Source organism: Arachis duranensis, unplaced genomic scaffold (assembly GCF_000817695.3).
Source record: "Arachis duranensis cultivar V14167 unplaced genomic scaffold, aradu.V14167.gnm2.J7QH unplaced_Scaffold_150730, whole genome shotgun sequence".
NCBI lineage: Eukaryota > Viridiplantae > Streptophyta > Magnoliopsida > Fabales > Fabaceae > Arachis > Arachis duranensis.
In genome coordinates, this window is record NW_026264125.1 from 1 (window position 1) to 13,476 (window position 13,476).

Sequence of the window (13,476 nt, forward strand, 5' to 3'; positions counted from 1 at the left end):
TTCTAGAACTCTCTAGGATTTTCTTGGATTTTCTTGGGTTTTCTAAGTTTTTTAGGGTTTTTAGGATTTTTAGGATTTTTTATTAGTTTTCTAGGATTTTCTAGGGTTTTTTAGGGATTTCTAGGGTTTTTATGATATTCTAGGACTTTTAAGGGTTTTCTAGGTTTTTTGGATTTCTTTTAGAGTTTTCTAAGGTTTTCTAGGATTTTCTAGAGTTTTTTAGGGTTTTCTAAGATTTTCTAGGGTTTTCTAGGGTTTTAGGATTTTCTATGGTTTTCTAGGGTTTTTTGGGATTTCTTGGTTTCTTTAGTTTTCTGGGAGGGATTTCTTGGGGTTTTCAGGGTTTTTTTAGGTTTTTTTTGTTTTCCAGGTTGTTTTGGGTTTTATATGGTTTTATTGGATTTTCTAGGCTTTTCTAGGATTTTTTAGGGTTTTCTAGGGTTTTTATCGTTTTCTAGGATTTCCTATGGATTTCTAGGGTTTTTAGGGATTTCATGGGTATTTAGGGTTTTCTAGGGTGTTCTAGGGTTTTTAGGGTTTTTGGGTTTTCTAGGGTTTTTTACGGTTTTCTAGCTAGGGTTTTTGGGTTATCTAGTGTTATCTAGGGTTTTCTTGGATTTTTTAGGGTTTTTTAGGGTTTTTAGGGTTTTCTTGGGTTTTTTAGAATTTTCTAGGGTTTTCTAGGGTTTTTAGGGTTTTCTAGGAGTTTTAGGGTTTTCTAGGATTTTTTAGGGTTTTCTAGGGTTTTTTGGGTTGTCTAGGGTTATCTAGGCTTTTCTAGGATTTTTTAGGATTTTTTAGTGTTTTTAGGGTTTTCTTGGGTTTTTTAGAATTTCCTAGGGTTTTTTTAGGATTTTCTAGGGTTTTTAGGGTTTTCTAGGATTTTTAGGGATTTGTACAGTTTTCTAGTGTTTTTAGGTTTTTCTAGGGTTTTCTAAGGTTTTTAGGGTTTTCAAGGATTTTCTAGGGTATTCTACGTTTTTTTAGGGTTTTCTAGGGTTTCTAGGGTTTTCTAGGGTTCTCTAGGGTTTTTAGGCTTTTCTAGCGTTTTTAGGGTTTTCTAGGGTTTTTTAGGATTTTTTAGGGTTTTCTAGGGTTTTTTAGGATTTTAGGATTTTCTAGGGTTTCTAGGGTTTTCTAGGGTTTAGGGTTTAGGGTTTAGGGTTTTCTAGGATTTTTTATGGTTTTCTAAGATTTTTTAGGGTTTTCTAGTGTTTTTTAGGGTTTTAGGATTTTCTAGGGTTTCTAGGGTTTTCTAGGGTTTTTTAGGGTTTTTAAAGCTTTTCTAGGATTTTTAGTGTTTTTAGGGTTTTTAGGTTTTTTAGGGTTTTCTATGGTTTTTAGGTTTTTTTTTTTGTTTTCTAGGGTTTTTTAGGGTTTTATATGGTTTTTTGGGTATTCTAGGGTTTTCTAGGGTTTTTTAGCGTTTTCTAGGGTTTATTAGGATTTTCTAAGGTTTTTACGGTTTTCTAGGATTTTTAGGTTTTTTAGGGTTTTCAAGGGTTTTTAGGGTTTTCTAGGATTTTTTAGGGTTTTTAGGGTTTCTTGGGTTTTTTAGGATTTTCTAGGGTTTTCTAGGATTTTCTTGGGTTTTCTAAGGTTTTTAGGGTTTTCTAGGATTTTTAGGGTTTTTCGGATTTTCTAGGGTTTTTAGGGTATTTTAGGATTTTCTATGGTTTTCAAGAGTTTTCTAGGGTTTTCTAGGATTTTTTGGGTTTTCTTGGGTTTCTAGAGTTTTCTAGGATTTTCTAGGGTTTTTTAGGATATTTTAGACTTTTCTAGGGTTTTTAGGGGTTTCAAGGGTTTTAGGGTATTTTAGGGTTATCTAAGGTTTTTTTGGGTTTTCTAAGGTTTTTAGGGATTTCTTGGGTTTTTAAGGTTTTCTAGGGTGTTCTAGGGTTTTTAGGATTTTTTGGGTTTTTTAGGGTTTTCTAGTGTTTTTAGGATTTTTAGGATTTTCTTGGGTTTTCTAGGGTTTTTAGGGTTTTTAGGGTTTTCTAGGGTTTTATAGGTTTTTCTAGAGTTTTAAGGGTTTTCTAGGGTTTTCTAGGGTTTTTAGGGTTTTCTAAGGTTTTCTATTGTTTTTAGGGTTTCTAGGGTTTTCTAGGATTTTTTAGGGTTTTCTAGGGTTTTTAGGGTATTTTAGGGTTTTTAGGATTTTTTTGAGTTTTCTATTATTTTCTAGGGTTTTTTAGGGATTTCTAGGGTTTTTAGGATCTTCTAGGATTTTAAGGGTTTTCTAGATTTTTCGGATTTTTTTAGAGTTTTCTAGGGTTTTCTGGGTTTTTTAGGGTTTTCTAGGATTCTCTAGGGTTTTCTTTTAAGGTATTCTAGGATTTTCTAGGGTTTTTAGGGTTTTCTAGGGTTTTCAAGGATTTTTTAGGGTTTTCTAGGATTTTTTAGGATTTTAGGGTTTTCTTGGGTTTCTATGATTTTCTAGGGTTTTCTTGGGTTTTTTAGGGTTTTTAAAGCTTTTCTTTTAGTGTTTTTAGGTTTTCTAGGGTTTTTAGGGTATTTTAGGGTTATCTAGGGTTTTCTAGGGTTTTTTAGGATTTTCTAGGATTTTCTAAGGTTTTTAGGGTTTTCTAGGGTTTTAGGATTTTCTATGGTTTTCTTGGGTTTTTAGGGATTTCTTGGGTTTTTATGGTTTTCTAGGGTGTTCTAGGGTTTTTAGGATTTCTTGGGTTTTTAGTTTTTTCTAGTGTTTTTAGGGTTTTTAGGATTTTTCTAGGGTTTTCTAGGGTTTTTAGGGTTTTAAGATTTTCTAGGGTTTTCTAGGATTTTATAGGTTTTTCTAGGGTTTTAAGGGTTTGCTAGGGTTTTCTAAGGTTTTTAGGGTTTTAGAAGGTTTTCTAGGGTTTTTAGAGTTTCTAGGGTTTTCTAAGATTTTTTAGGGTTTTTAGAGTTTTCTAGGGTTTTTAGGGTTTTTAGGATTTTTTTTAGTTTTCTAGGATTTTCTAGGGTTTTTTAGGGATTTCTAGGGTTTTTAGGATCTTTTAGGATTTTTAAGGGTTTTCTAGATTTTTCGGGTTTTTTTAGAGTTTTCTAGGATTTTCTAGGGTTTTCTAGGGTTTTATCATTTCTATGGTTTTCTAGGGTTTTTTAATGTTTTCTTGGTTTTCCAGGGTTTTTTTTGGATTTTATATGGTTTTTTTGGGTTTTCTAGGCTTTTCTAGGGTTTTTTAGGGTTTTCTAGTTTTTATCGTTTTCTAGGGTTTACTAGTGTTTTTGGATTTTCTATGGATTTCTAGGGTTTTTAGGGATTTCTTGGGCATTTAGGGTTTTCTAGGGTGTTCTAGGATTTTTAGGGTTTTTGGATTTTCTAGGGTTTTTTAGGTTTTTTTGGTTTTCTAGGATTTTTTTGGGTTTTATATATTTTTTTGGGTTTTTTAGGGTTTTCTAGGGTATATTAGGGTTTTCTAAGGTTTTTTGGGTTATCTAGGATTTTTAGGGTTTTCTAGGGTTTTCAAGGGTTTTTAGGGTTTCTAGAGTTTTGTAGGATTTTTTAGGATTTTCTAGCGTTTTATGGTATTTTAGGGTTTTCTTGTGTTATCTAGGATTATCTAGGGTTTTCTAGGGTTTTTTAGGATTTTCTAGGGTTTTCTTGGGTTTTTAGGGTTTTCTAGGGTTTTAGGATTTTCTATGGTTTTCTAGGGGTTTTAGGGATTTTTAGGGTGTTCAAGGGTTTTTAGGTTTTTTTTAGCGTTTTCTAGGGTTTATTAGGCTTTTCTAAGGTTTTTACGGTTTTCTAGGATTTTTAGGGTTTTTTAGGATTTTCAAGGGTTTTTAGGGTTTTCTAGGATTTTTTAGGGTTTTTAGGGTTTTCTAGGGTTTTTATGATTTTTTTGGGTTTTTTAGGATTTTCTAGTGTTTTCTAGAGTTTTCTAGGGGTTTCTAGGGTTTTTTAGGTTTTTCGGATTTTCTAGGGTTTCTAGGGTTTTCTAGGGTTTTTTAGGCTTTTCTAGGGTTTTTTGTGTTTTTAGGTTTTCTAGGGTTTTTAGTGTATTTTAGAGTTATCTAGGGTTATGTAGGGTTTTCTAGGGTTTTTTAGGATTTTCTAGGATTTTCTAGGGTTTTTATGGATTTCTTGGGTTTTTAAGGTTTTCTAGGGTGTTCTAGGGTTTTTAGGATTTTTTGGGTTTTATAAGGTTTTCAAGGATTTTTAGGGTTTTCTAGTATTTTTAGGGTTCTTAGGATTTTCTTGGATTTTCTAGGGTTTTTAGAGTTTTTAAGATTTTCTAGGGTTTTCTAGGGTTTTATAGCTTTTTCTAGGGTTTTTAGGGTTTTCTAGAATTTTCTAGGGTTTTTAGGGTTTCTAGGATTTTCTAGGATTTTTTAGGGTTTTTAGGGTTTTCTAGGGTTTTTAGGGTATTTTAGTGTTTTAGGATTTTTTTTGAGTTTTCTAGGATTTTCTAGGCTCTTTTAGGGATTTCTAGGGTTTTTAGGATCTTTTAGGATTTTTAAGGGTTTTCTAGATTTTTTGGGTTTTTTTCGTGTTTTCTAGGGTTTTCTAGAGTTTTCTAGGGGTTTTTTAGTGTTTTTAGGGTTTTCTTGGGTTTTCTAGGGTTTTTAGGGTTTCTAGGGTTTTGTAGGATTTTTTAGGGTTTTCTAGTGTTTTTAGGGTATTTTAGGGTTTTCTTGTGTTATCTAGCGTTATCTAGGATTTTCTAGGGTTTTTTAGGATTTTCTAGGGTTTTCTAGTGTTATCTAGGGCTATCTAGGGTTTTTAGCGTTTTCTAGGTTTTATTAGAGTTTTCTAAGGTTTTTACAGTTTTCTAGGATTTTTCGGGTTTTTTAGGATTTTCAAGGGTTTTTAGGGTTTTCTAGGATTTTTTAGGGTTTTCAGGGTTTTCAGGGTTTTCTTGGGTTTTTTAGAATTTTCTAGTGTTTTCTAGTGTTTTCTAGGGGTTTCCAGGTTTTTTAGGGTATTCTAGGATTTTCTAGGGTTTTTAAGGTATTCTAGGATTTTCAAGGGTTTTTAGGGTTTTCTAGGGTTTTATAGGTTTTTCTAGCGTTTTAAGGGATTTCTAGGGTTTTTTAGGGTTTTCTAGGGTTTTCTAAGGTTTTTAGGGTTTTAGAAGGTTTTCTAGGGTTTTTAGGTTTCTAGGGTTTTCTAGGATTTTTTAGGGTTTTTAGGGTTTTCTAGGGTTTTTAGGGTATTTTAGGGTTTTTAGGATTTTTTTGGGTTTTCTAGGATTTTCTAGGATTTTTTAGGGATTTTTAGGATTTTTAGGATCTTTTAGGATTTTTAAGGGTTTTCTAGATTTTTCGGGTTTTTTTAGAGATTTCTATTGTTTTCTAGAGTTTTTAGGGTTTTCTTGGGTTTTCTAGGGTTTCTAGGGTTTCTAGGGTTTTGTAGGATTGTTTAGGGTTTTCTAGTGTTTTTAGGGTATTTTAGGGTTTTCTTGTGTTATCTAGGGTTATCTAGGGTTTTCTAGGGTTTTTTAGGATTTTCTAGGGTTTTTAGGGTTTTCTAGGGTTTTAAGATTTTCTATGGTTTTCTAGGGGTTTTAGGGATTTTTTAGGGTTTTTAAGGGTTTTTAGGTTTTTTTAGCGTTTTCTAGGGTTTATTAGATTTTTCTAAGGTTTTTACGGTTTTCTAGAATTTTTAGGGTTTTTTGGGATTTTCAAGGGTTTTTAGGATTTTCTAGGATTTTTTAGGGTTTTTGGGTTTTCTGGGGTTTTTCAGGATTTTCAAGTGTTTTCTAGGGTTTCTAGAGGTTTCTAGGTTTTTTAGGGTGTTCTAGGATTTTCTAGGGTTTTTAAGGTATTCTAGGATTTTCTAGGGTTTCTAGAGTTTTGTTGGATTTTTTAGGGTTTTCTAGGGTTTTCTAGGGTTTTAGGGTTTTCTAGGTTTTCTAGGGTTTTTCTAGTGTTTTTAGTGTTTTTGGGATTTTCTAGGATTTTCTAAGGTTTTTAGGGTTTTCTAGGGTTTTAGGATTTTCTATATCTAGGGTTTTTAGTGATTTCTTGGGTTTTTAAGGTTTTCTAGGGTGTTATATGGTTTTTAGGATTTTTTGGGTTTTTTAGGGTTTTCAAGGTTTTTTAGGGTTTTCTAGTGTTTTTAGGGTTTTTAGGATTTTCTAGGGTTTTTAAGAATATCTAGGGTTTTCTAGGGTTTTTAGGGTTTTTAAGGTATTTTAGGGTTTTTAGGATTTTTTTTAGTTTTCTAGGGTATTGTAGACTTTTTTAGGGATTTCTAGGGTTTTTAGGATCTTTTAGGATTTTTAAGGGTTTTCTAGATTTTTCGGGTTTTTTTTAGAGTTTTCTTGGGTTTTCTAGGATTTTCTAGGGTTTTTTTGGGTTTTTAGGGTTTTCTTGGGTTTTCTAGGGTTTTTAGGGTTTCTAGGGTTTTGTAGGATTTTTTAGGGTTTTCTAGTATTTTTAGGGTATTTTAGAGTTTTCTTGTATTATCTAGGGTTATCTAGGGTTTTCTAGGGTTTTTTAGGATTTTCTAAGGTTTTCTAGAGTTTTTAGGGTTTTCTAGAGTTTTAGGATTTTCTATGGTTTTCTAGGGGTTTTAGGGATTTTTAAGATTTTCTAGGGTTTTTAGGTTTTTTTTTGTTTTCTAGGGGTTTTAGGGATTTATATGGCTTTTTTGGGTTTTCTAGGATTTTCTAGGTTTTTTAGCGTTTTCTAGGGTTTATTAGGATTTTCTAAGGTTTTTGCAGTTTTCTAGAATTTTTAGGGTTTTTTAGGATTTTCAAGGGTTTTTAGGATTTTCTTAGTGTTTTCAGGGTTTTCTAGGGTTTTCTTGGGTTTTTAGGATTTTCTAGTGTTTTCTAGGGTTTTCTAGGGGGTTTCTAGGTTTTTTAGGGTATTCTAGGATTTTCTAGGGTTTTCTAGGGTTTTTAACGTATTCTAGGATTTTCTAGGGTTTTTAGGGTTTTCTAGGGTTTTCAAGGATTTTTTAGCGTTTTCTAGGGTTTTTTAGGGTTTTATAGGGTTTTAGGGTTTTCTAGGGTTTTAAGTGTTTTTAGCGTTTTCTAAGGTTTTTAGGGTATTTTAGGGTTTTCTAGGATTTTTAGGGTCTTTTAGGATTTTCTAGGATTTTCTAAGGTTTTTAGGGTTTTCTAGGGATTTAGGATTTTCTATGGTTTTCTAGGGTCTTTAGGGATTTCTTGGGTTTTAAAGGTTTTCTAGGGTTTTTAGGGATTTCTTGGGCATTTAGGGATTTCTTGGGTTTTAAGGGTTTTCTAGGGTTTTCTAGGGTGTTCTAGGATTTTTGGGTTTTCTTGGGTTTTTTAGGTTTTTTTGGTTTTCTAGGATTTTTTTGGGTTTTATATGGTTTTTTTTGGGTTTTCTAGGGTTTTTTAGGGTTTTCTAGGATTTATTATGGTTTTCTAAGGTTTTTAGGGTTATCTAGGATTTTTAGGGTCTTCTAGGGTTTTCAAGGGTTTTTAGGGTTTCTAGGGTTTTGTAGGATTTTTTAGGATTTTCTAGGGTTTTTAGGATTTTCTAGGGTTTTTAGGGTTTCTAGGGTTTTGTAGGATTTTTTAGGGTTTTCTAGTGTTTTTATGGTATTTTAGGGTTTTCTTGTGTTATCTAGGATTATCTAAGGTTTTCTAGGGTTTTTTAGGATTTTCTAGGGTTTTCTAGGGTTTTTAGGGTTTTCTAGGGTTTTAGGATTTTCTATGGTTTTCTAGGGGTTTTAGGGATTTTTAGGGTTTTCAAGGGTTTTAGGTTTTTTTTAGCGTTTTCTAGGGTTTATTAGGGTTTTCTAAGGTTTTTACGGTTTTCTAGGATTTTTAGAGTTTTGTAGGATTTTCAAGGGTTTTTAGGGTTTTCTAGGATTTTTTAGGGTTTTTAGGGTTTTCTATGGTTTTTATGATTTTCTTGGGTTTTTTAAGATTTTCTAGTGTTTTCTAGAGTTTTCTAGGGGTTTCTAGGGTTTTTAGGGTATTCTAGGACTTTCTAGGGTTTTTAGGATTTTCTAGGGTTTTTAATGATTTTTTAGGGTTTTCTAGGGTTTTTTAGGGTTTTCTAGGGTTTTTTAGGAGTTCTTAGGGTTTTCTTGGGTTTTTTAGGGTATTTTAGTGTTTTATATGGTTTTCTACAGTTTTCTAGTGTTTTTAGGTTTTTCTAGGGTTTTTTAGGATTTTTAGGTTTTTCTAGGATTTTTTAGGGTTTCCAGGGTTTTTTAGGATTTTTTAGAGTTTTCTAGGATTTTTAGGGTATTTTAGGGTTTTCTTGTGTTATCTAGGGTTATCTAGGGTTTTCTAGGGTTTTTTAGGATTTTCTAGGGTTTTCTAGGGTATTTAGAGTTTTCTAGGGTTTTAGGATTTTCTAAGGTTTTCTAAGGTTTTTAGGGATTTTTAGGGTTTTCTAGGGTTTTTAGGTTTTTTTTTGTTTTCTAGTATTTTTTAGGGTTTTATATGGTTTTTTTGGGTTTTCTAGGGTTTTATTAGGGTTTTCTAAGGTTTTTAAAGTTTTCTAGGATTTTTAGGGTTTTCTTGGGTTTTCAAGGGTTTTTAGGATTTTCTAGGATTTTTTAGGTTTTTAGGGTTTTCTAGGGTTTTTAGGGTTTTCTTGGGCTTTTTAGGATTTTCTAGGGTTTTCTAGGGTTTCTAGGGTTTTCTAGGATTTTCCAGGTTTTTTAGGGTTTTCTAGAGTTTTCTAGGATTTTTTAGGGTTTTCAGGGGTTTTCTAGGGTTTTTTAGGCTTTTCTAATATTTTTAGGGTTTTTAGGGTTTACTAGGATTTTTAGGGTTATCTAGGGTTATCTAGGATTTTCTAAGGTTTTTAGGGTTTTCTAGGGTTTTAGGATTTTCTATGGTTTTCTAGGATTTTTAGGGATTTCTTGGGTTTTTAAGGTTTTCTAGGGTGTTCCAGGGTTTTTAGGATTTTTTGGGTTTTTTAGGGTTTTCAAGGGTTTTTAGGGTTTTCTAGTGTTTTTAGGGTTTTTAGGATTTTCTAAGGTTTTTATACTTTTCTAGGGTTTTTTAGGGTTCTAGGGTTTTCTAGGTTTTATAGGGTTTTCTAGGGTTCTAAGGGTTTTTTAGGAGTTTTTAGGGTTTTCTAGGATTTTTGGGGTTTTCTAGGGTTTTTATGATTTCTAGGGTTTTCTAGGATTTTTAGGGTTTTCTAGGGTTTTTAGGGTATTTTAGAATCTTCTAGGATTTTTAACGGTTTTCTAGATTTTTCGGGTTTTTTAGAGTTTTTTAGGGTTTTCTAGGATTTTCTAAGGTTTTAGGATTTTCTATGATTTTTTAGGGGTATTCTAGGATTTTCTTGGGTTTTTTAGGGTTTTCTAGGGATTTCTAGGGTTTTTTAGGGTTTTCTAGGGTTTTGTAGGGTTTTTTTAGGCTTTTCTAGGGTTTTTAGGGTTTTTGGGTTATCTAGGATTTTTAGGGTATTTTAGGGTTATCTCGGGTTATCTAGGGTTTTTTAGGGTTTTTTAGGATTTTCTAGGATTTTCTAAGGTTTTTAGGATTTTCTAGGGTTTTAGGATTTTCTATGGTTTTCTAGGATTTTTGGATTTTTTTTGGGTTTTTTAGGGTTTTCAAGGGTTTTTAGGGTTTTCCAGTGTTTTTAGGGTTTTTAGGTTTTTCTAGGGTTTTTTGGGTCTTTAGGGTTTTCTTGGGTTTTTTAGGATTTTCTAGGGTTTTCTAAGGGTTTTTAGGGTTTTCTAGGGTTTGTTGGGTTGTCTAGGGTTATCTAGGGTTTTCTAGGATTTTTTAGGGTTTTTTATGGTTTTTAGGGTTTTCTTGAATTTTCTAGGGTTTTCCTTTTCCTGGATTTTTTAGGATTTTCTAGGATTTTTAGGGTTTTCTAGGATTTTTAGGGTTTTCTAGGGTTTCTAGGGTTTTCTAGGGTTATATAGGGTTATCTAGGGTTTTTTTTAGGATTTTCTAGGGTTTTTAGGGTTTTCTTGGGTTTTAGGATTCTCTAGGGTTTTTTACAGTTTTCTAGTGTTTTTAGGGTTTTTAGGTTTTTCTTGGGTTTTTTAGGGTTTTCTAGGGTTTTAGTGTTTTCTTGGGTTTTCTAGGGTTTTATGGATTCTAGGGTTTTTTAGTGTTTTTAGGGTATGTTTGGGATTCTAGGGTTTTCTAGTGTTTTCTTGGGGTTTCTCAGGTTTTCTACGGATTTCTAGGGTTTTATAGGTTTTTCTAAGGTTTTAAGGGTTTTCTAGGGTTTTTTAGGGTTTTCTAGGGTTTTTAGTGTTTTCTAAGGTTTTCTAGGGTTTTTAGGGTTTCTAGGGTTTTCTAGGATTTTTTAGGGTTTTTTATGGTTTTCTAGAGTTTTTAGGATTTTCTTCGGTTTTTTAGGGTATTTTAGGATTTTCTAGAGTTTTTAGAATTTTCTAGGGTTTTTTAGGGTTTTATATGGTTTTGTACGGTTTTTTAGGGTTTTCTTAGGTTTTCTAGGATTTTCTAGGATTCTTTAGGAATTTCCAGGGTTTTCTAGGATTCTTTAGGGTTTTCTAGGGTTTTCTAGGGTTTTCTAGAGTTTCCTAGGGTTTTTTAGAGTTTTCTAGTATTTTTAGGGTTTTTTAGAGTTTCCTAGGATTTTCTTGGGTTTTCTAGGGTTTTTTAGGTTTTTTAGGATTTTCTAGGGTTTCTAGGGTTTTCTAGGGTTTTCTATGGGGTTCTTAGGGGTTTTTAGGCTTTTCTAGGGTTTTTTAGGGTTTTCTAGGGTTTTTAGGGTTTTCTAGGGTTTTTAGGTTTTTTTGGGATTTTTTTGCGTTTTATATATTTTTTGGGTTTTCTAGGGTTTTTTAGCGTTTTCAAGGGTTTATTAGGGTTTTCTAAGGTTTTTAGGGTTTTCAAGGGTTTTTAGGGTTTTCTAGGATTTTTTAGGGTTTTTAGGGATTTTAGGGTTTTCGAGGATTTTTAGGGTTTTCTTGGATTTTTTATGATTTTCTAGGATTTTCTAGGATTTTTTAGGGTTTTCTAGGGTTTTCTAGGATTTTCTAGGATTTTTTAGGATTCTTAGGGTTTTCTAGGATTTTTTAGGGTTTTCTAGGGTTTTCTAGGATTTTCTAGGATTTTTTAGGATTTTTAGGGTTTTCTAGGATTTTATAGGGTTTTCTCGAGTTTTCTAAGGTTTTTAGGCTTTTCTAGGATTTTCTAGGGTTTTCTAGGGTTTTTTAGTGTTTTTAGGGGTTTTTTCTAGGGTTTTCTAGGGTTTTTAAAGTTTTCTAGGGTTTTTCTAGGATTTTTGAGGGTTTTTTATGGTTTTTCTAGAATTTTCTAGGATTTATTTTAGGGTTTTCCATGATTTTTTAGGGTTTTTAGGAATTTTAGGGTTTTCTAGGGGTTTTAGGGTTTTCTAGGGTTTTTAGAATTTTCTAGGTTTTTTAGGGTTTTATATGGTTTTGTAGGGTTTCTTAGGGTTTTCTTAGGTTTTCTACGGTTTTCTAGGTTTTTTGCATTTCTTTTAGAGTTTTCTAGGGTTTTCTAGGATTTTCTATGGTTTTTTAGGGTTTTCTAAGATTTTCTAGGGTTTTCTAGGGTTTTAGGATTTTCTATGGTTTTCTATGGTTTTTAGGGATTTCTTGGGTTTTTCAGGGTTTTTTTATGGTTTTTTTGTTTTCCAGGTCTTTTTGGGTTTTATATGGTTTTATTGGATTTTCTAGGCTTTTCTAGGGTTTTTTAGGGTTTTCAAGGGTTTTTATGGTTTTCCATGATTTTTTAGGGTTTTCTAGGGATTTTAGGGTTTTCTAGTGTTTTTAGAATTTTCTAGGTTTTTTAGGGTTTTATATGGTTTTGTAGGGTTTCTTAGGGTTTTCTTAGGTTTTCTAGGTTTTTTAGGAATTTCCAGGGTTTTCTAGGATTCTTTAGTTTTCAAGGTTTTCTAGAATTTTCTAGGGTTTTTTAGGATTTTCTAGGGTTTTTAGAGTTTTCTAGAATTCTCTAAGGTTTTCTTGGATTTTCTTGGGTTTTCTAAGTTTTTTAGGGTTTTTAGGATTTTTAGGATTTTTTTTTTAGTTTTCTAGGATTTTCTAGGGTTTTTTAGGGATTTCTTGGGTTTTTATGATATTCTAGGACTTTTAAGGGTTTTCTAGGTTTTTTGGATTTCTTTTAGAGTTTTCTAGGGTTTTCTAGGATTTTCTTGGGTTTTCTAGGGTTTTCAACGGTTTTTAGGGTTTTCTAGGATTTTTTAGGGTTTTTAGGGTTTTTTATGTTTTCTAGGGTTTTTAGGATTTTTTGGGTTATCTAGTGTTATCTAGGGTTTTCTTGGATTTTTTAGGGTTTTCTTGGGATTTTTAGAATTTTTTAGGGTTTTCTAGGATTTTTAGGGTTTTCTAGGATTTTCTATGGTTTTCTAGGGTTTTTAGGGATTTCTTGGGTTTTTCAGGGTTTTTTTAGGTTTTTTTTGTTTTGTAGGTTTTTTTGGGTTTTTATATGGTTTTCTTGGATTTTCTAGGCTTTTCTAGGATTTTTTAGGGTTTTCTAGGGTTTTTATCGTTTTCTAGGATTTCCTATGGATTTCTAGGGTTTTTAGGGATTTCTTGGGTATTTAGGATTTTCTTGGGTGTTCTAGGGTTTTTAGGGTTTTTGGGTTTTCTAGGGTTTTTTATGGTTTTCTAGGATTTATTAGGGTTTTCTAAGGTTTTTAGGGTTATCTAGGATTTTTAGGGTTTTTTAGAGTTTTCAACGGTTTTTAGGGTTTTCTAGGATTTTTTAGGGTTTTTAGGGTTTTCAAGGGTTTTTAGGGTTTTCTAGAATTTTTTAGGGTTTTTAGGATTTTTTGGGTTATCTAGTGTTATCTAGGGTTTTCTTGGATTTTTTAGGATTTTTAGGGTTTTCTTGGGTTTTTTAGAATTTTCTAGGGTTTTCTAGGGTTTTTATCGTTTTCTACGATTTCCTATGGTTTTCTAAGGTTTTTAGGCTTTTCTAGGATTTTCTAGGGTTTTCTAGGGTTTTTTAGTGTTTTTATGATTTTTAGGATTTTTAGGATTTTCTAGGGTTTTTTAGCGTTTTCTAAGGTTTTTAGGGTTTTCAAGGGTTTTTAGGGTTTTCCATGATTTTTTAGGGTTTTTAGGCATTTTAGGGTTTTCTAGGGATTTTAGGGTTTTCTAGGGTTTTTAGAATTTTTTAGGTTTTTTAGGGTTTTATATGGTTTTGTAGGGTTTCTTAGGGTTTTCTTAGGTTTTCTACGGTTTTCTAGGTTTTTTAGGAATTTCCAGGGTTTTCTAGGATTCTTTAGAGTTTTCAAGGTTTTCTAGAGTTTTCTAGGGTTTTTTAGGATTTTCTAGGGTTTTTAGAGTTTTCTAGAATTCTCTAAGGTTTTCTTGGATTTTCTTGGGTTTTCTAAGTTTTTTAGGGTTTTTAGGATTTTTAGGATTTTTTTTGTTTTCTAGGATTTTCTAGGATTTTTTAGGGATTTCTAGGGTTTTTATGATATTCTAGGACTTTTAAGGGTTTTCTAGGTTTTTTGGATTTCTTTTATAGTTTTCTAGGGTTTTCTAGGATTTTCTAGGGTTTTTTAGGGTTTTCTAAGATTTTCTAGGGTTTTCTAGGGTTTTAGGAT

The 13,476-nt window shown here is 32.1% G+C and overlaps 1 long non-coding RNA gene across 1 annotated transcript; it reads left to right on the forward strand.

Annotated features, from left to right (window-relative positions):
- The first annotated feature begins 32 nt into the window (after positions 1 to 32).
- On the forward strand, positions 33 to 13,436 carry LOC127743813 (uncharacterized). Its single transcript, XR_008005155.1, has 3 exons — positions 33 to 163; positions 11,364 to 11,589; positions 12,950 to 13,436. It is a non-coding gene; the product is annotated as an uncharacterized LOC127743813 (long non-coding RNA).
- Positions 13,437 to 13,476: the final 40 nt, after the last annotated feature.